The 23,307-nt window shown below is 37.4% G+C and overlaps 1 long non-coding RNA gene across 1 annotated transcript in view; it reads right to left on the reverse strand.

Moving 5' to 3' along the window:
• Positions 1-388: 388 nt before the first annotated feature.
• Positions 389-23,307, reverse strand: part of LOC131401433 (uncharacterized) — a 48,434-nt gene continuing 25,515 nt past the window's right edge. Inside the window, exons 2-3 of the long non-coding RNA XR_009217676.1 lie at positions 10,019-10,165; positions 389-8,033 (exon numbers count right to left, since the gene is read on the reverse strand). This is a non-coding gene — a long non-coding RNA (uncharacterized LOC131401433). The remainder of the gene's footprint in view (positions 8,034-10,018; positions 10,166-23,307) is intronic.

Below are 23,307 nucleotides of genomic sequence, written 5' to 3' on the forward strand. Positions count from 1 at the left end.
TGCTCATACATTTAGACCTATGATCCATTCTCAGTTAAGATTTCTGTGTGGTTGTGATGCTAGGTAAGGGTTTAAATTCATTTTTTGCATGTGGATAGCCAAATGTCCCAGCATCATTCATTGAAAAGACCATCTTCTTCCCCACTGATTTGTTGGTACCTTTGCCAAAAATCAGTTGAATGTAGATGTAAGGATTTATCTCTGGAATCTCAATTTCATTCCATTGATACATATGCCTATAGTATCACCAATCAGTAATGTCTTGATTACTGTGGTCTTATAGTAACTTTTGCAATTAATTAGTGTAAGTCTTTCAACTCTGTACTTTTTAGAATTTGTTTTGGCTCTTCTAGGTCATTTGCATTTCCACATAAGTTTTCAGATCGTCCTATTAACTTCTATTGGGATTTTGATAGGGATTGACTCTTTTGATTTATACGTCAATTTGGGTATGATTGCCACCTTAACAATAATGAGTATTTCAACCAATTAATATGGAATGTGTCTCCCTTTATTGAGATAGTCTCTGATTTCTCTCAGCAGTTTTGTAGTTTTCAGTGTACAATTCTTGTGCTTCTTTTGTCAAATTTAACCTTAAGTATTTTATTTTTTGATGCTATCGTGGATAGAATTATACTCTTAATTCCATTTTCAGATTTTTAATTGCTAATATATAGAAATACAATCAATATTGTTTATTGATATTGTATCACATGAATTTACTAAACTTAATTATTAGTTCTAGTAGTTTTTTGTGTATTCCTTGACGTTTTCTAGAACAAAGGCAGTTTCAATTCTTCCTTTCAAATCCAGATGCATTTAATGCGTTTTTTTTCCTTATTGCACTAGCAAGAACATCTAGTAAAATGTGAAAACAGAAGTGGTGAAAGTGAACATCTGTGCCTTGTTAGCAACCTTTGGGGGAAATAATACATTCCTTCAACATTAAGTATGATGTTACCTCTGGGTTTCTCATGAATGTCTTTTATCAGCTTGAGGACGTTTCCTTCTATTCCCACTTTCTTGAGCGTTTTTATTTTAAATGTGTTTTGGATTTTATCAAAAAATTTCCTGCATCTACTGAGAAAATCATGTGATTTTAATCCTTTATTCTATTAATATTGTACAGTACATTGACGTTTAAATATTAAATCAACCTTACATTCATGGGATAAATCCCATTTGGTCATGGTATATCATCCTATTTATATGTTGCTGGATTAAGTTTATTAATATTTTAAGTATTGTTATGTCATGTTCATGAAGGATATATTGGTCTGTAGTCTTTCTTCTTCTGATGTCTTTGTCTGGCTTTGGTGTCAGAGTAATGCTGCTTTCATAGGACGAGTTGGGAAATGTTCCCTTACTCTCTATTTTTTGAAACCAGTTAAGTACTGGCATTATTTCTATTTTAAATATTTAATAGAATTCACCAGTTAAGCCACCTGGGTATAGACTTTTCTTAGTGGAAATGTTTTTTATTACCAATTTAAACTATTTACTTGTCATAGGTCTATTCAGATTTTTTATTTCTTCTTAAATATGTCTTGATAATTTTTATTTTTCAAGGAATTTGTCCGTTTCATCTAAGTTGTCTAATTCACTGGCATACTATTGTTCATAATATTCCCTTACGATCCTTTTAATTTACGTAAGATCAGTAGTGATGTCCCAATCCTCATTGCTGATTTTAGTAATATGTGCCTGTTCTTTTTTTCTTTCTTTGTCTAAAGATTTGTCAACTTTGTAGATTTTTTCCTTTTAGAACTAATTTTTATTTAATTGATTTTCACTCTTGTTTTATTCTTTTCTATATCATTGATTTCCACTCTAATCTTTATTATTTATTTTCTTCTGCTTGCTTTGGACCTAGTCTGCTCTTGTGTTTCTAGTTTCTTAAAGGGCAAATGAGATTGGTGATTCAAAACCTATCTTCTTTTCCGATAAAAGTCTTTAAAACTGTAAATTTCTTTCTAAGCTTTGCCTTGGCTTCAAAACACTTCCTAGTTTCCTTTATGATTTCTTCCTTGACCCATCAGTTATTTAGAAATGTGTTGTGTAATTCCCAAATATTTATGTTTATCTTAGATTTCTTTCTTTCGTTAATTTCGAATTTATTTCCACTGTGGTCACCGAACATACTTTGTATGATTTCAATCTTTAAGTTTACTGAGGCTTGTTTTTGGGTCCACCATATGTTCTATCACAAAGAATGTTCCATGTGTGCTTGAAAATAATGTGTATGCTGCAGGCTTTGTGTGGTCAGTGAAGTTAGTTGATGTCGTTCAAGTATTGTATCTCCTTGTTGATTTTCTGTTTAGTTCTTCTTCCAATTATTGAGAAGCAGGTATCAAATTCCCCCTCTATTATTGTTGAATTGTCTATTCTTTTATTTCTTCCACTTTTTATTTTGAGGCTCTGTTGTTAGGTATGGTACACATTTATAATTGTTATATCTTCCTTTTGTATTGACTCTGCTATTATTATGTAATTTCCCTCTTTGTGTTTTCTAATATTCCTTGTCTTGAAGTGTCATCTTAAAACTATTTCTTCATATATTAATATAGCCATTCCAGCTCTATTATGATTATCATTGACATGATATATATCTTTTTACACCCTTTTACTTTCAACCTATGTGTGTCTTTGGATTTAATGTGTGCCTCCTATAGATAGCATATACATGGATCTTGCTTTTTTATCCAATCTGATTATCTCTGCTTTTAATTTGGGTGTTTAAACCATTAAAATTTAATGTAGTTATTGATACAGTTAGATTTAAATTTGCTATTTTGCTGTTTTCTGTATTTCTAATGCTTTTTTTTGTTCCTCTATTCTACCTTCACTGCTTTCTTTTGTGCCCACTATATATTTTTTCATGTATCATTCTAATTTCTTTTAATTTTTAATTATATTTTTTAGTTAGCTTCTTAATGGTTTTTCTAGAGTTTACAGTATGTATTTGAACCTATCAAAATATACATTAGATTAATACTAACATACTTCCAGTAAAATGTAGAAATATTGCTCCTATATAGTTCCATACCCCACAACATTTGTGCTGTTATTATCATCTATATTACATCTATTTATGTTATAGAGCCAACAACAGTGTAATAATCATTGCTTTATATAGTCTTATGTCTTTTAAATAATTGAAGAGAAAAAATATAGACTCTGTTATATTAACCCAGCTACTTATCATTTCCTGTGTTCTTCAATTTCTCCTTATGGATTCAAGTCACCATCTAGAGTTATTTCCTTTCAGCCTGAAGGAATTCCTTTGGTATTTCTTGTAATACAGGTCTGCTATCAAGGAATTCTCTCTGACTTTATCTCCGAAGGTCTTTATTTCTTCTTAGCAGAACTTCCTTATAGATGGAGCTCAGCAGGAAGCAGATGGGAACAGCAACAGGCCACAGTAACACAGATTTCAACTTTTCTTACCCAAACAATAATATTGTTGTATGCTTTTAGTTGATTTCCAGAGCACAGATATGATTGTTTTTGTCAATTTTATACAGCTTTGTAGTTGCTCTTTGAAGAGGGGATTTACCAATATCCTCACCTAGCCATAGCTGGAAGTATCTTTCTCAAAGTTAACCTTCATATTTAAGGAAACCAAACTTAATAATGTTTTATGAATATTATTTTATTCCTTATTCAAACTTACAATAGGTTGTTATATTTTATTGATGTCTTCCAAGAATCAGTTTGGAATTCATCTATTATTTTATTGCATTTTTGGCTTTCTATTTCTTTGACTTGATTTTTATAATGATTGACTTGGTCTTTCTATTTTGGGAGGTTCTTTGATTGTTTGTTAACATGTAGTAAAATGAGTTCATTTGCTTCTTATTTCTTCAATTTTTAAAATAAAATTATAAAGCGTTTATAGATGAAAGCTTTCCTCTGAGTAAAGCATCTTCAGGAATAATAGGATTTGATTTGATGTCTTCTTTCTTTTAATTCCTTCCTGGATGTTATGTAAGTTCCCTTTTTATTTCCTATTTGAGTCAAAGGAAATCTAAAACGTGTTCCTTAATTTTAAATTAGGTAAGATTTGGTAACTTTCATTAATTATTTCTAAATTTACTGGACTATGAACAATGTGGACTGCAAAATCCATATTATTTTAATATGTTAAATGATTTTTGTGCCAAACAAATGACTAATTTATATAAATACTCCAAGAATTTATTAAAAATTCTCTATCTCTAATTGGGGGAATGTAAGATATTATATTTAATAAGTAATTTATGTTTATCGATTGAATAATTCAGTTCTGTCTTCTACAAGAACCAAAAGATTGATGTACATGTAAAGCAAAAGAATCAGAAATTAATACCTATAAATTTAATCAGTGCTTATTTTGACATGGTCTATGTCAGTGATTTTCTTTTTTGCAGAACATTCCTTTATTTCCTCAATCCATTTGAAAATAAGAGGTATTTTCTACAGAAACAATGGTAACAGATCAATAAATAATAAAGATAAAATCTTAAGATATAGAAGGAGAAAGATATTTAATGGAATTGGAAAGTGCTTCTGTTCCAGTCTTAAGCGAGACCCACAGCAAGTGTACACTACACACAAAATATATCCACTGTTGCAGGAGTGTATAGAAATGTCATTCCATGTGAGGCATTGTTTTGAACAGAGTAAAGAGCACTAACTAGGCCCTATTGTTGGGCTTAGAAAAGGGCTACTTCCCACAAAATATTAGTATCACTGCTAGGACAGAAAATGAAATCAGAATCTCTGACAGCCTCAGAGATGAGTGAGATGGCTAGAGATACCCTCTTGTAGGCTTTGAACTTCTAGGATTTTCTTCTCTCTTAAACTTGTATGTCTCAGATTTACCCTTTGAGGCAGAAAACTTGATGCCAAGGAAAAATACTGGATATAAAATGCTGAGTGAAGGAAAACAGAAATACATAGGCCAAGTAGAGTGGAAATTTATTTTCTGAAAGACAAAGACGGCTGAAGAAGGTGGATGGTTTAAAGTCTCAGTTTGATTTCAGATGGAAACCAAAAGCAAAACTGTAGCAGTGTAAGCAAGTTTCCTCACACTGGGCAAAATGCAAGGCAGCCATGTTTCCTGGCGCCTTTGTCTATTGGTGGCGTTTTTTTCAGACTGGAAGGGCGGGAGAAGGACTGGCGGCAGGATTTGTTGGCGTATCTGGAGCACTACTGCCATCGTGAGGAAATAGTTTCAAAACATCCTAAATAGTTACAGCTTCCTTTCCGTGAGGTCAATCAGTTAAGGAAGAACTGACCTATGAGGAGGTAGAACACACCTGGGCTTGAAGCTGGACCTCCTTGCCTTCTCCTCAAAGGCCTTACAGGAGACCTGAACATTGGCAGTATCTTGGTGTAAAACCTGGAGAGTGAAGGGCCTGGAGTGAGCCAGCAGCTGCCAGGAGGTCCAGGCACAGGAAGTCATGGGGCGGAGCTTAGGTTTCCTCCCAATAAAGGCAAGACTAGAAAAATCCACCCCAAAACAAATGTAAGCTCTTGTAGGTATTTGTCTCCTGTTCCTGCGCCTGGTTGCAAGAGTTAGCAGGCTTTCACATGGTATCCCAGTGCTATGGGTCCCTTGTGGTTGAATTGTCAGAGCACGATGGACATCCCTGTTCCAAGGGAAGTTTAGCAGCATTTGGTATGATTGCTGTGGGTCTCAGATTACACAAAATTTTGGAGCCCCATTGCCTGGAGCAAGTGGGGGCCTGATTAGAAGGAGTAGAGGCTAAGCTGCCCAGTCTAATTTTGGCTAGTCAAAGAAAAAAGACCTACCCCAGATAGAATCTTAATCTCCTCTCAAGTGTCACAAGAAGCGAGGGCATAAGACTATTTCTTGGCTTTTTCCAAAGGAAATTGAAGTCCTTAAAGCCTGGGACCACTAATCACATACTAATCAATGTTCTCTGTTCCTGCCTCATAGTTGATTGAAGATGAAGATGCTTCATAGGCCTGTCTTCTTGTGATACCTGAGACAAGATCAAGACTCCATCAAGCCTTTTATCTAGGCCTGAAAAATCAGCTACCATTCGTCTGTACCTGCCTTTTCCTCATAGACATAGAGAATTCTTCCTGGTCTTCCTCTCCATTTGGTGACCCCATTTGGATGTGTGCATCTATTCTGCTAGTCAAAGTTACATTGGGCTCCAGAATTTTGTGTGGTCTGTGACCCACAAGCATACCGGATGCTGCTAAACTTCCCTTGAAACAAGCTCGTCCATCTTTCTCTGACAGTTCAGCCCCAAGGGACCTAAGCTCCATAGCACTGGGACACCATGTGAAAGCCTACTGCAAGGGGCAGGAACAAGAGACAAATACCCACAAGAGCCTACATTTGTCTTAGGGTGGATTCCTCTAATCCTGTCCATACTGGTCAGAGGACTGAGCCCTGCCCCCACAATTTCCTATGCCTAGACCTCCTGGCAGCTACTGGATCACTCCAGGTCCCTTACTCTCCAGGTTCTACATCCAGATACAGACAATGTCGAGATTTCTTGTAAGGCCATAGGGGAGTAGGCGAGGAGGTCCAACACGGAACCCTTCTTTAACTGGTTGGCCTCACAGGAAGGAAGCTGTAACAACTTAAGAGTGTTTTGAAACTATTTCCTCATGATGGCAGTAGTGCTCCAGATATGCCAAAAGACCCGTCCTGGAAGTACTCTTCTCCTGCCCTTCCAGTCCAAAAAAAAAACACGCCACAAAGAGACTAAAGAACCAAGAAACATGGCTGTCTAGCATTTTGTTCAGTTTGAGAAAACCTGTTCACGTTACTACACTTTTGATTTCCATCTGAAGTCAAACTCAGGCCTAAAACCACCCACCCTCTTCAGGCATCTTGTTCTTTCAGAAATTAAATTACCACCCGACCTTGTCTACGGGGTTCTGAATTGCTTCACTCAGCTTTACATGTCCAGTATTTTCCCATGACATCAAATTGTCTCATTCAAGGCATAAATTGGGTAGATCCAGACAGAAAAAGAAGATATTGGCTGAAGCTTAGAGATCTTCTCAAGCCAACAATTCACAAATCCAAATGGTCTTTGACCTGGATCACCTCCTAGACAACCTGGGAGTATATCTCCATTTAGTCACCTTTTGTGGTGAATTGTAGGCAACGATTTGGCATGAACCATAAGAGGAAGGATCAGACAGCTGTCATTACCACATGCCATATATGGCATGACACATACACTTACATATGTATAAATTCCAATTAGAGGTTACTTAGAGTTTTGTTTCATGGTTTCACCATTTAACATTAGAACACAGTCTTTTCCCATGCCATTAAATACTATTCAGATACTTCCTGTGACTTCATGGTGTTTGTGTGTGTTTATGTGTCTGTAGGTGTCACACTTTATCTCTTAGGTATGAGAGATATTACAATATTTTCTCACTAGTAAATTAGGGAATAGTGCACGCCAAAGATTCAGAAAATAAACATGTGATGATCAAGAAGAAAGGCACTCTCTTAAAACCTGTTAAGACAACTGATAACCTTTTGGATTATTTATATCATATCCTTCAACATATATATTTACATATTCTTAAATTTATTTTCACACAGAAAATAAATCTGTATTAAAATTGGATATATGTTTACACCGTGGTTTGGATCAGGCCAGGTGTTTACTCTAAAAAATATTGAGGGAAATGAATTTACATGAATGTTATCAATAACAAGCCTTGTTTGTCTATATATATATGCATACATACACATACACACATACATATAAACTTGAAAGTATACTCTCAAAAGATTGAGTTGGAAACGAAGACACCGTTTTTGTTTTGTTTGAATTTTTATACATACAACTCGAAGTGTATATTGGCTCTCTAAAATATATACGTTTATTTATTTGGTTCAATGTTATCACACATGTTAGAAGTAGAGTAAAACACAATTTGTTTTTCCATTTCTCTTACCTGCTGTCAGCAAACTTTTATGGTTTGATCTTCAAAGTCCAACAGTTTGCTTTTCTCCCTAAATCACAGGCAGAGCATCTCTCTGCCTATAAGGACAAAGAGAAAGGAATTCAGGCTCTGTGAGGGTTGAAGGGAATACCTGGTGTAGCTAAACTGAATGGATTAAAAAAAAAATGGTGGACTCATTGCCCCTCCACACTATCCACTCTTGCAAAGGAAACATTAATGAAACTTCTAGGCTCTACTACCAGGACTTGGCTAGGTGGGATTGCCTTAGGCTTCCAACCACTGCCAGGCACATGTCCTCTATTAAAGACAGTTAGCAAGAGATGAACACAACAGTTTTGAACCTAAGAAACTCCAGGGCTAGGATCAACCACATTTCTAGCTTCAGATATGAGACACTGTCTCCATACATACAGTTGTACTCTCCTAAGAAAACGGTCAGGTCAAATTACTCCTCCATAGGAGGGAACCCAGGTCATCTGGCCTAGGCTTTCTCTCCAAGTCTACTATAGGTGAAATAGGAGGGGAGGTTAGAGGTCATTTCTGTCTTTCACAGGACCTACAGCCATTGAGACATGCTTCCCAGAGGATCTCCAAGGCTCTACTGCATGCCAAAGGCACCAGTGTCTACACACAATCTGTGAACTCAACCATGACCAGCCTGAAGCAGAACTAGGCACAGGCAAGGATGTCATAAAAGCCAGTTCTCTTCCCCTAGTTTTAATGGAAGGTTATCTTTCAAAGTGGAATGCCTGCATGTCATCAGCATCCAGGAGAGGCAATACTTAAAAAACATCTTGAACCACTGGAAGATCACATCAGAGCACTAGACCAACATTACTTCCTTTCTTTAAGAATTCAGATACTGTCATAGAGAAAGTAAGAAGAACACCACGAGTAGAGAGGCAGCCATGAAATTTTAGGCACACTTCTTGATTCTACGATTATGAGTCATGAGGTATCTGGAGGTCTCCATACCAAAAGGGGGGATATCTTGTAAGATCATTGAGGAATCTTCATCAGGAACTACCTATGAAGCTGGCACAGAGAAGAACACACGCTAGTGTGAGGTAAATAATGGTGTCCTCAGGCCTAAAATGTACCATCCTTCTCAGCGGAATACCAACAAAAAAAGGCCAACTCTCTGCCCTCCTTGCGAGAGCTGAGATGACATCAGAGTCCTGTCAGGACAAAGGAATTAACCCTGGGCTTTACAATGAGCCTGCAAAGCCACAGGAGCTGCTAGTTGTTGGGTTCAGAGAATTCCTCAAGGCCTTTCATTACATTCGTAGTTTTCACCAATGTGAGCAATTCCAGTCTGTCCTGGCCCACAGTAGCATGTCAGTGTATGCCCACTCCTTCTATACAGGGTCCTTCTTGCTCCAAGAAACGGTACTCTAGACTTTTGGTGTGCCTCAACTCCATCGGTGACATTGGCTACAGAAAGTACTTGGCATTGGCCTGTCCATTGTGCTCTATCTCTGCTGTCACAGTGGGCCCAGGCCCCACAACACAGGGACAGCCAGCCTGCCTAACTCCCAAAGGGCATACTCACAAGACAAATGCCCCCAGGGTCTGCGCTTGGCTCTAAGTCCTGCCCACACTGTTAGGACACTGAGGCTCCGCCTCCCTACTTCCTGTGTCTGGACTTCCTGGCAGCAGCCGGCTGGATCCCGGCCTCTTACCTCTCAGCGACTACCCCAAGACCCTGACTTTGGCCACTGCTCCTGCAGGCCACGGTGAAAAAGGTGGCAGTCCAGGCTTGGGTCCAGGACCTGTTCCGCCTCCCACTGGCCCGACCTCTTTCAACCGCTAGGCCTTACATGGAGGAACCGCTCACGGCTTGAGATTTCTCAAACTATTTCCGCACGATGGCAGTATGGTCACAGAAAAGCCAACTAGCTCTGCTTCAGCGCATTCTTCTCCCGCCCTTCGCGTTTGAAAAAACGCCGTGAAGCAACAAAGACGCCAGAAAATATCATTTGGTTTGAGGCAACCTCTTCATACTCTTAGCCTTCTGCTTTTGGTTTCCATCGGATATCAAACTCGTATCTCAGCCACCCACCCTCATCAGGCATCTTCTCTTTTGCAGATTTTAATTTCTACTTAACCAAGTCTTCCCATATCTGTTCTTCTTCACTATTATCTCCAGCATTTTCTCATGCTATCGAATTGTTTCGGGTTACAGGGGGCAAACTTCAGGGATCCATGCCTAAAAGGGAAAATAAAATGATTATATCTAAGGGCTTGGAGAAGAGGGAATCTAGGCAACAGGCCACATCGTTATTGTGCAGTTCCCTGGAGTCTCCATATATTAGGGCTTGTGTGTTGACTTGGAGGCAGCCATTTGGTGGAGCTCTAAGAGGAAAGTCCAGGTAGTTCTCAAGACTGAATGCACACAATGCCCTACTTGGAGTGACACATATTTAAATGACTATAAGCTCCAATCAGATGGAACACATGCTTTTGTCTCATTGTGTCACCATATAACATTGGAAAACAAGCATTTTCCATGTCATTAAATGGCTTTAGACTGTTTCCTATGACTTTACTATGTATCTTTATCACTGTTTTTTACTTAAGGATTAGTCATGATACTTTCTCATTAGTAACTAAGACACAGAGCTTGTTTGTACTCTTGCACAAAGTCTTTAGCGGCACCTTATATCATTTACATATGTCCACATCAATATATATTTTCGAATGCTCGAATTTTCTATTTTATTCTAGAACACATTGAAGATATTATACAGTCAATAATATATGGTAAGTGAATCAGTGAAAAGAAATAATCACTTTTAAAATGTCTTTGCCATTTATTATTATCCTTTCCCTATGCACATATAATATGTATTTTTATAAAATACAAGCATACCTCGAAGACATTGCGGGTTTTGTTCTGGACCACTGCAATAAAGTGAATATCGCAATAAAGCAAGTCATACACATTTTTTGGTTTCCTAGTATATATAAAAGTTATGTTTACACTATATGGGAGTCTATTAAGTGTGCAATAGTTTTATGTTTTAAAAAATGTACATACCTTAATTTAAAAATACTTTATTGTAAAAAATGCTAACCATCATCTGAGCCTTCAGCAAGTCATAATCTTTTTCCTGGTGGAGGGTCTTGCCTTAGTGTTGGTGGCTGCTGACTGACCAGGGTGGTGTTTGCTGAAAGTCTGGGTTGCTGTGGAAATTTCTTAAAATACGACAACAATGAAGTTTGCCACACTGATTCACTCTTACTTTCATGAACGATTTCTCTGTAGCACGAGATGCTGATTGATAGCATTTTGTTTTGTTTTGTTTGTTTTGTTTTATTTTTTATTGAGGTAACATTGGTTTATAACATTATGTAAATTTCAGGTGTACATCATTAGATTTTGACTTCTGTATGGATTACATTGTGTTCACCACCAAGTCTAGTTGCCATCTGTCACCATGCAAATGTGCCCCTTTACCCCTTTTGCCCTCTCCGCTCCCCTCCATTTAACACACAGTAGAATTTCTTTTAAATTTGGAGTCAATCTTCCTAAACCCTGCTGCTGCTTTATCAACTAAGTTTCTGTAATATTCTAAATGCTTTGTTGTCATTTCAACAATCTTCACAACATCTTCACCAGGAGTAGATTTCATCTCAAGAAACCACTTTGCTCCATACATAAGAAGCAACTCCTCATCCGTTAAAGTTTCATCATGAGATTGCAACACTTCAGTCACATTCAGGCTCTACTTCTAATTCTAGTTCTCTTGCTTTTTCTACCACATCAGCAGTTACTTCCTCCACTGAAGTCTTGACCCACTCAAAGTCATTCGTGAGGGTTGGAATCAACTTCTTCCAAATTCCTGTTAATGTTGATATTTTGACCTCTTTCCATGAATCACGAATATTCTTAATGGCATCTAGAATGGTGAATCCCTTCCAGAAGGTTTTCAATTTGCTTTGCCCAGATCCATCAGCGGAATCATGATCTATGGCAGCCCTGGCCTTACAAAACATATTTCTTAAATAATAAGACATGAAATTCGAAATTACTCCTTGATCCACGGGCTGCAGAATGGATGTTGTGGTAGCAGGCATGAAAACATTAATCTCATTGAACATCTCCATCAGAGCTCTTGGGTGACCAGGTGCACTGTCAATGAGCAGTAATATTTTGAAAGGAATCTTGTTTTCTAAGCAGAAGGTCTCAACAGTGGGCATTCAATATTCAGTAAACCGTGTTGTAAACAGATGTGCTGTCATCCAGGCTTTGTTGTTCCATTTATAGAGCACAGGCAGAGTTGATTTAGCATAATTCTTAAGGGTCCTAGGATTTTTGGAATAGTAAATGAGCACTGGCTTCAACTTCAAGTCACCAGCTGCATTAGCCCCTAACAAGAGAGTCAGCCTGTCCTTTGCAGCTTTGAAGCCTGGCATTGACTTCTCCTCTCTAGCTGTGAAAGTCCTAGATGACATCTTCTTCCAATATAAGGCCGTTTCTTCTACGTTGAAAATCCATTGTTTAGTGTAGCCACCTTCATGAATTATCTTAGCTAGATCTTCTGGATAACTTGCTGCAGCTTCTACATCAGCACTTGCTGCTTCACCTTGCACTTTCATGTTATAGAGACGGCTTCTTTCCTTAAACCTCATGAACCAACCTCTGCTAGCTTCAAACTTTTCTTCTGCAGCTTCCTCGCCTCTCTCAGCCTTCACAGAATTGAAGAGAGTTAGGGCCTTGCTCTGGATTAGGCTTTGGCTTAAGGGAATGTTGTGACTGGTTTGATCTATCCAGACCACTAAAACTTTCTCCATACAGGCAATAATGCTGTTTGTCTTTCTTATCATTCGTGTGTTCACTGGAGCAGCACTTTTAATTTCTTTCAAGAACTTTTCCATTGCACTCACAACTTGGCTAACTGTTTGGGGCAAGAGGCCTAGCTTTCGGACTATCTCAACTTTTGACATGCCTTCCTCACTAAACCTAATCATTTCCAGTTTTTGATTTAATGTGAGAGACTTGTGACTCTTCCTTTCACTTGAACACTTAGAGGCCATTGTAAGGTTATTAATTGGCCTAATTTCAATATTGCTGTGTCTCAGGGAATAGGGAGGCCCAAGGAGAGGGAGAGAGATGGGGAACAGCCTGTCGGTGGAGCAGCCAGAACACACACAACACTTATCAATTAAGTTCGTTGTCTCATATGAGCGTAATTTGTGGTGCCCCAAAACAATTACATCAAAGATCACTGATCACAGATAGCCATAACAAATAATAATAAAAAAGTTTAAAATACTAGAAGAATTACCAAGATGTAACACAGAGACACAAAGTGAACAAATATTGGAAAAATGACACCGATAGACTTGCTCAATGCAGGGTTGCCATAAACCTTCAATTTGTAAAAAACGCCGTATCTGAGAAGTGCAATAAAATGAAGTATGCCTGTAACGTTCAAAACCAGTACCACGATTGTTAAAACAAGTTTTCTTCACTTATAGCTTGAACGCTCTTCAAAAATCATTAATAATTCTTTGGAATACTGATGTGTTTAAAAATATTGCCACTTGTTAAAATTGCAGTAAAATTCATGTAACATAAAATTAACCATTTTAATGTGCATAATTCAGTGGCATTAAGTACATTCACAATGCTATACAAGTATTATCTCTATCCACTTCCAAACCATTTTCATTACCCCAAAAGGAAACCCTAGACCCATTTAGTAGTCTCTCTCCATTCCCTCCTCTGCCCAGCCCCTGGCAAATTCCAATCTGCTTTCTGCCTCTATGGATTTACCTATTCTCATTATTTCATATAAATGGAATCACACAGTGTGTGGCCTTTTGTGTCTTTTTTTTTCACTTAGCATAATGTTTTCAAGGTACATCCACGTTACAACAGCATCAGCACTTCATTTCTTTTTATGGCTGAATAATACCCATTGTATGTATATATCATATTTTCTTTTCCATTCAAGTGATGGACATTTCGCTTGTGTCCACCTTTTGGCTATTGTGAATATGCTGCTATAAATATGCGTATTTGCGTGTACTTGTTTGAGTATTTGTTTTCAATTCTTTTGGGTATATACCTAGAAGTGGAATTGCTGGGTCATTATATACCTAGGAGTGGAATTGCTGGGTCATATGGTAATTCTTTTTTTTTTTTTTAAGTCCTTCCTCTGCTTCTCTTGTCAAACCATTAGCAATACCCCTGGGTGAGTGACCTAGGGTTGAGGATTACTTTTAAAAATCATCTTGGTATTTTTCTGCTTCCTTTGGTTGGACTTATACTGAGATTTCATTAAATATTTAATTATATTTGGTTTGCTGCAGGGTAAAGTCTAAAAGAACTCCAAATAGTGGTGTATTTTCACAGTTCACCTGCCATTCTTGTTATTATTCTCAAATGAAAGGATCCTGCCTTCAGACAGTTATGATAGTAAAATTCTTGAAATAACTTTGTGCCATATGGTCATTCTGTTTAAATTTTCGAAGCACTGCCAACCTGTTTTCCATAGCAGATGCACATTTTGTATTCTCACTAGCACTGTATAAGGGTTCCAATTTTTCCACATCCTCACCAATACTTGTACTTTTTTTTTAAATTATAGCCATTCTAGTGGGCATGAAGTGTTATCACTTGGTGGCTTTAATTTACATTTCTGTTTTGACTAATGTTAAGCATCTTTTCATGTGCTTCCCGGCTATTTATATATCTTCTTTGGAGAAACACACGTTCAAATCTTTTGCCTGTTTTTCTAATTGGGTTGTCTTTTTGCTGTTGCGTTGTAAAAGTTCTTTATATATTCTGGATATTAGAACTTTATCAGATAAATAATTTGCAAATATTTTCTCCCGTTCTGCAGATTGTCTTTTTACTTCCTTGATAGTGTCCTTTGATGCATAAAAGTTTTTTTTTTTTAATTTTGATGAAGTTCATTTATTTTTCCTTCTGTTGTCTGTGCTTCTGGTGGCATATCTAAGAAACCATTATCAAATCCAAGGTCATGAAGATTTGCCCCTATATTTTTCCCTAAAGTTTTATAGTTTCACCTCTTACATTCAGAACTCTGATGCATGTTGAGTTAATTCTTGCATATGGTGTGAAGTAGAGGTCTAAGTCATTCTTTTATATGCGGATATCCAGTTGCCTCGGCACCATTTGTTAGAGACTCTTCTTTGCCCATTAAATGGCCTTTACACCTTTGTTGAAAATCAATTGATTTTCATAGCATGTGAGTTTATTCTGCACTCTCAATCTATTTCTTGATCCATGTGTCTATTTTTATTTGAGTACCACACTGCTTTGATTACTGTAGCTTTGTAATAAGTTTTGAAATATAGAAGTGAGTCCTCCAGCTTGGTTTTTCCTAGTCAAGACTGTTTTGGCTACAGAAGTCTCTTGCAATTCCATATGAATTTTAGGATTCGCTTTTCCATTTCGGCAAAAACAGTTGTTGGAATAATGATAGAGATTACATTGAATCTGTAGACCTTTTTGGGTAGTACTGCCATCTTAACAATATTTAGTCTTCCAATCCATGATCAAAGGATATCTTTTTATTTATTTAGGTCATCTTTAATTCCTTCAGTATTTTTTAATGTAGTAGGCTTTCATTTCTTTAGTTAAATATTGTCCTAAGTACACTATTCATTTTGACACTACTGTAAATGGAATTGTTTTCTTAATTTCATTTTCAGATTGTTCATTGCTAGTATATACAAATACAACTGATTTCTGTGTGTTGCTTTTCTATCCCATAGTACTTGCTGAATTCATTAATTAGAGCTAATATTATATTTGTGGGTTTCTTAGGATTTTCTTTATATATAATCATGTTATCTGTGAACAGAGATAACTTTACTTCTTCCTTTCTAATTTGAATGCCTTTTATATATTTTTCTTGGCTAATTATCCCGGCTAAAACTTCCAGCACAATGTTCAATAGAAATGGCAAAAGTGGGCATTCTTATCTTGTTCCTGATCTTAGGGGTAAAATAGTCAGTCTTTTACTATTGAGCATACTACCAGCAGTGGGTTTTTCACAAATGCCCCATATCATGTTGAGGAAATTCCCTTCTATTTCTAATTTGTTGAGTGTTTTTAGTTGCTTTTTGCAGACAGATACAGAGCTGAAGTTTCCTACTGCACCATTTTCATTGATGTCACACTTGCCACCTGTTTTGGCATTTCTAGAAACAATCACACTTCTTTAACATATACCTGCTATAACAGCCATGTATGAAGAAGAGAAGCAAGATCACAGCTAATGCCACCTCCAGCAGACAAAGACTTTTAAAATGTAGGTTGATTTTCAATCCTTTTCACTGTTTTTGTTGCCTGTCTGTTTCTGTGCATCTGCTCCACTAGAAGATCTAACCCTTCTTTGCTTGGCTGGGTGAGGTACCACCTCCATTCAGGCCCTCCTAGTTCCAAGCAATGGGCCTCCAGACAATGGGGTGCACCTGAGACCTACAGCAAGCACAGTTGCTCCTGCTATATGCCACCTGGTAGGCCTCAGAGGAAGGAAGCTGTAATTGCTTAGAGTGTTTTGCAACTTTGCTCACGATGGCAGTAGTGCTTGAGATGTGCCCACAAGCCCTATCCCTGAGCCCTCTTTTCCTGCCCATCTAGTCTGAAAAAACGCCACCAAGAGACTAGGGAGCTAGAAAACATGGCTGCCTAGCATTTTCCCCCGTTTAGGGAAACCTGCTCACACTGTTGCACTTTTGTTTTGGCTTCCATCTGAAATCAAACTGAAGTTAGAACTATCCACCCTCATAAGGCATCTTGTTTTTCAGAAATTAAATTTCCACCCAAACTAGTCTATGTGCATCAGCTTTTCCTCATTCAACATTACTTGTCTAACATTTTCACATGGTATCAAATTGTCTGCTTCAGGTTAGATGAACCCAGTCAGAAAAGGGAGAAGAAATTGCTTGAGCCCTGTAGGAAATCATCTTTAACCTCCAATTCACAAATCCAAGTAATTTTTGACCGGTCTTCCTATCCAGGCAACTACGGAATCCTCCATCTTCTTCCCTCACGTGTTGAATAATTGGCAAGTGTTTGGCAGGAGTTTTAGAGAAGGCCCAGACAGCTCACATCACTATATACCATACACCTCTCTACATGGCATGATACATATATTTACATATGTATAATCTCTAATCAGAAGTTACACAGGGTTTTGTCTCATAGTTTCATCACTTAAGGTTAGAACATGGCACTTTCCTATGTCATTAAACATTCTTCAACTTCTTCATGTGACAGCTTCTTGAAAAATCTCTTAGAATTCACAAATCTTTGAAGGACAAACAAACACTTCATCACAAATCCCACTTTCCTGAGGCAACCAACATTAGCAATTTGATAGATACATGCATTCAAATATTATATGTGCTTGATCATGAGCTGATACCATTTAACTAAATTGATATAGGTTCATCAATATACTCCCCGATTTGCTCAAAAAAGTGTTCAAAACACACAAACACACACATACATGAACAATCACATCGAATCTTCAATTCCATCTTGGTAACACTACAGGTAGAATTTAGTGCCGTGGATATCTCACATAATATTAGATAATGAGAAATTTCCAATGGCATTAACTATTCATGAGGTAACTGATAGTACTTTATTGCTAAATCTCATAACATTTCTTTACTGCTGCTCAAATCTGAAAGATATTATAAGCATCTGGCAAAGAAATAAAAAATTGAACAATTATAGAGAAGTAAATGAGGGATATTCTCTATTGCAGAAGCTCAAGAAAAACTCAGTATTTTGATTTATTGCATTCTAATATTTCTTCTATTTTTATTTGTGCAGGGGTGTAAAAAGTGTGTACGTGCATGAAAATTTTATTTGTTACAGGTACTGCATTTATGTGAAATTTCCTTGTGGTTTGAGATTTTTCCTTCTATCATTTGTCTCAGTGCTTATATTGAGGAGGCAACATAAATTTCATTAAATATACTTTGATTGGATTTTGTGTTAAGTAATAATTTATTGGAAGCTTTTAGTTTCCTTGACTATAAAGAACAAGATATCTAATCATTCCATCATGTAGGTAGTTCTGTGTCTTTTTTAGAGAACATAACAACACTGAATATTATTAAAACTAACCTTTACTTGTCAACATTTCAAGCCTTCACTATACATACAGGTAAAACTTGTAAGTACACTCTCAAAAATACATTGCTTTAGAAAAGAAGACACCATTAGTTGTTCTGTTTAGATTTTTAAACATACGTCTCAATGTGAATATTGGCTCTCTAGAATACATAAATGTTTGAAAGTTTGGTTCAAATTTATCACATATGTTAGAAGTAGAGTAAAACACAATTTGTTTTGCCATTTCTCTTACCTGGTGTTAGAAAATTTATCTTTGATCCTCAAGGTACAATAGTTTGCTTTCCTCCCCAAATCACAGGGAGGGAATGTTTCTGCCCATCACAACAAAGAGAACGGAGTTCAGGCTTTGTGAGGGTTGAAGGGAATACCTGGAGTAGCTAAACTGAATGGATTAAAAAAAACCCAGAATGACGGACCCATTGCCCCTCCACACTATCCACTCTTGCAAAGGAAACATTAATGAAACTTCTAGGCTCTATCACTACGACTTGGCTAGGTGGGATTGCCTTAGGCTTCAAACAACTGACAGGCACATGGCCTCTGTTAAAGACAGTTAGCAAGAGATGAACACAACAGTTTTGAACCTAAAAAATTCCAGGCCTAGGACCAACCACATTTCTAGCTTCAGATATGAGACACTGTCTCCAAGCCTATAGTTGTACTCTTGCAAGAAAATGGTCGGTCAGGTCAAACCACTCCTCCATAGGAGGCAGCCCAGTTCATCTGGTCCAGGCTTTTTCTCCATACTATAGGTGAAATAGGAGGGGAGGTTAGAGGTCATTTCTGTCTTTCACAGGACCTACAGCCATTGAGACATGCTTCCCAGAGGATCTCCAAGGCACTACTGCCTGCCAATGGCACCAGTGTCCACACACCATCAGCGAATTCAAACATGACCAGCCTGAAGCAGAACTAGGCACAGGCAAGGATGTCATAAAAGCCAGTTCTCTTCCCCTAGTTTTAATGGAAGGTTATCTTTCAAAGTGGAATGCCTGCATGTCATCAGCCTCCAGGAGAGGCAATACTTAAAAAACATCTTGAACCACTGGAAGATCACATCAGAGCACTAGACCAACATTACTTCCTTTCTTTAAGAATTCAGATACTGACGTAAGATGAACACCACGAGTAGAGAGGCAGCCATGAAATTTTAGGCACACTTCTTGATTCTACGATTATGAGTCATGAGGTATCTGGAGATCTCCATACCAAAAGGGGGGATATCTTGTAAGGTCATTGAGGAATCTTCATCAGGAACTACCTATGAAGCTGGCACAGAGAAGAACACACGCTAGTGTGAAGTAAATAATGGTGTCCTCAGGCCTAAAATGTACCATCCTTCTCAGCGGAATACCAACAAAAAAAGGCCAACTCTCTGCCCTCCTTGCGAGAGCTGAGATGACATCAGAGTCCTGTCAGGACAAAGGAATTAACCCTGGGCTTTACAATGAGCCTGCAAAGCCACAGGAGCTGCTAGTTGTTGGGTTCAGAGAATTCCTCAAGGCCTTTCATTACATTCGTAGTTTTCACCAATGTGAGCAATTCCAGTCTGTCCTGGCCCACAGTAGCATGTCAGTGTATGCCCACTCCTTCTATACAGGGTCCTTCTTGCTCCAAGAAACGGTACTCTAGACTTTTGGTGTGCCTCAACTCCATCGGTGACATTGGCTACAGAAAGTACTTGGCATTGGCCTGTCCATTGTGCTCTATCTCTGCTGTCACAGTGGGCCCAGGCCCCATAACACAGGGACAGCCAGCCTGCCTAACTCCCAAAGGGCATACTCACAAGACAAATGCCCCCAGGGTCTGCGCTTGGCTCTAAGTCCTGCCCACACTGTTAGGACACTGAGGCTCCGCCTCCCTACTTCCTGTGTCTGGACTTCCTGGCAGCAGCCGGCTGGATCCCGGCCTCTTACCTCTCAGCGACTACCCCAAGACCCTGACTTTGGCCACTGCTCCTGCAGGCCACGGTGAAAAAGGTGGCAGTCCAGGCTTGGGTCCAGGACCTGTTCCGCCTCCCACTGGCCCGACCTCTTTCAACCGCTAGGCCTTACATGGAGGAACCGCTCACGGCTTGAGATTTCTCAAACTATTTCCGCACGATGGCAGTATGGTCACAGAAAAGCCAACTAGCTCTGCTTCGGTGCATTCTTCTCCCGCCCTTCGCGTTTGAAAAAACGCCGTGAAGCAACAAAGATGCCAGAAAACATGGTTGCCTTGTATTTTGCTCACTTTGAAAAAACCTGCTCATACTCTTAGCTTTTTGCTTTTGGTTTCCATGCGATAGCAAACTGAGATCTATGCCGCTTACCCTCATCAGGCATCTGCTCTTTTCCAAATTTCAATTTCTACTTGACCAAATATATATAATATATAATATAGTTGACTATATGTAATATATAATGTAATAGAGTATAATACATAATATATAATAGTTATATATTTTGATATATAGTATTATATATTATTAATATTATATAGTATATATTATATATATATAATTGGTTCTGTTTCTCTGGAGAAGTCTAATACAGTGAGTTTTCCAGTTTTCCTTATGTTATGGATTTCCACCGTAGTCAGAGAAGACACTTTCTATGATTTCAATCTTCTTAAATTTATTGAGACCTATTCTAGTCTAACATTCCATCTATCCTGGAGAATGTTTCATGTATATTTGAGAAATATGTGTATTCTGCTCATATATAATCTGGTAAGTCCAGTTAGCTTAGAATGTTGTTCACATTTTCTATTTCCTTAATGACCTTCTGCCTAATTAGTATTTAAGTCTCCGACTGTTTTTATAGAACTCCAGTATTCCTTTCAGTTAGGTTCAGCTTTTGCTTCATAAATTTTGAGACTCTTTCATGAAGTGCATGTATTTATAACTGTTATATCTTCTTGATAGATTGCAGCTTTTATTAATATATAATGTCCCTTTTTGTCTCCTGAAACAATTTTGTCTTAAAGCATATTTTGCCTGGTATTATCTCTTTTTTCTTTAGTATTTGCATGGAATATGTTTTTCTATCCTTTTATTCTTAACGTATTTGTAAATTGAATCTAAAGTGAGTCTCTTTTAAACAGCATATAGTTGGATCATATTTTCTTAAAAACATTCTGCCAATCTCTGTTTTTAAATTGGAGATTTTAATCTATTTACATTTAAAGTAATTACTGGTAAAGAAAGACTATTGCCATTTTGTTATTTGTTCTCTTATATGTCTTATACATTTTTTTCCTCAATTCCACAATTACTACATTCTTTTGTGATTGATTGGTTTTTTCTAGTGTACCATTTCTATTCCCTTCTCATTTCCTTTTCCATCTATTTGAAATGTTTTCCTTAATGGTTACCCTGTGGAATACAATTAATTTCTTAACACTATAACAATCATTTTGATTAAATAACAAATTAGTTTTGATAGAATACAAAACCTGCTCCTTTATAGCTCCAATATCTTTTATTTTATTTTCACAAATTACATCTTCAAACATTGTGTGCCATTAACATTTATAATTATTGCTTGTGTACTTACCTTTTAAATCATATAGGGAAAAAAGGAATTACAAATCTACAGCATTTCTGGCTTTTATAGGTATCTATATAGCTACCTTTTTCCTTGTTCTTTATTTCTTCATATGGGTTTGATTTACTGTCTAGTGTCTTCATTTCACCTTGGAGGCCTCCCTTTTGCGTTTCTGGTATGGAAGATCTGCTAGTGAAAAACTCCATCTGTTTCACTTTTCTAGGAATGTCTTAGTTTCTCCTTTTTTTTTTTTTTAAACTTTTTTGTTTTTGTTTTTGTTTTAATTTTTTTATTTATTTATTTTTTCCCCCCAAAGCCCCAGTAGATAGTTGTATGTCATAGCTGCACATCCTTCCAGTTGCTGTATGTGGGACGCGGCCTCAGCATGGCCAGAGAAGCGGTGCGTCGGTGCGCACCCGGGATCGAACTCGGGCCGCCAGCAGCGGAGTGCACGCACTTAACCGCTAAGCCACAGGGCCGGCCCATCTCCTTCGTTTTTGAAAGTTAGTCTTGCTGGATATTGAATCCTTGGTTGACAGGGTTTTGTGTTTTTTTAGAATTTTAAATATGTTGTCCCAATGCCTTTTGGCTTCCATGGTTTCTGAAGAGAAATCAAATGTTAATCTTATTGAGGATACTTTGTATATGATGAGACCCTCTTGATGCTTTCAAGATACTTGCTTTGTCTGTGGCTTTTGCCAGGTTGATTATAATGTGACTCATTGTGGATCTTTTTTGTTTATCTTACATAGAGTTTGTTGAGCTTCTTGAATGTATACATTCATGTCTTTTATCAAATTTGGAGTTTGGGCCATTATTTCTTCTACTATCCTTTCTTCCCCTTTATCTCTCTCCTCCTTCTATAACTCCCATTATGCATAAGATGATACGCTAGATGGTCTCTTAGGCTATGTTTATTTTTCTTCACTATTTTTCCTTTCTGTTCCTCAGACTGGTCAATCTCAATTGACCTAGTTTCAAGTTCACTGATTCTTTCTCCTGATTGTTCAAATCTGTTGTTGGAATATTCTAGTTAATTTTTCATTTTGGTTACTGTACTTTTCAGTTCCAAAATTTCTCTTTGATTCTTTTTTTCATAATTTCTATTTCTTTATTGATATTCTCCAATTGGTGAGACACTGTTCTTCTGGTTTCCTTTAGTTCTTTGTATTTAGTTTCCTTTCTCCCTTTGAGCATATTTAAGAGTTGATTTAAAGTCTTTTCAATGCCTAGGCTTTGATTAATTCCTTTTTTCCCTATGAATTGGCTGTACTCTTGTTTGCATGTATTATTTTTTGTTGTTGCAAACTAGGCATTTTGAATGTGATAATGTATCAGTGCTAGAAATCAGATTTCTAACCCCTCTCCCCACATGTTTAGTTGACAGTACTTGTTGTGAGTTGTTTTTTGTTTGTTTAGTGACTTTTCTCAATTATTTTGTAAAGTCTGTATTCTTTGTCATATGTGGCCACTTAACTCTATGTTCTGTTATCTTAGTGATCACTTAGTGTTCTGACAGAATTTCTTTAAACATCTGAAGCCTAGGTAAAATACTCTCAGTCCTTTCACATTGGTTTTATATTGGGGAACTCTCTCAACAATTATCCAGGCTGTTCATGACTCTACCTTACCCTTCACTTCCAGCTTGTAGGGAGCCTAAAGACTAGTGAGACTTGAGAGCTTAGGGTCTCC

Source organism: Diceros bicornis, chromosome X, assembly GCF_020826845.1.
Source record: "Diceros bicornis minor isolate mBicDic1 chromosome X, mDicBic1.mat.cur, whole genome shotgun sequence".
NCBI classification, from domain to species: Eukaryota; Metazoa; Chordata; class Mammalia; order Perissodactyla; family Rhinocerotidae; genus Diceros; species Diceros bicornis.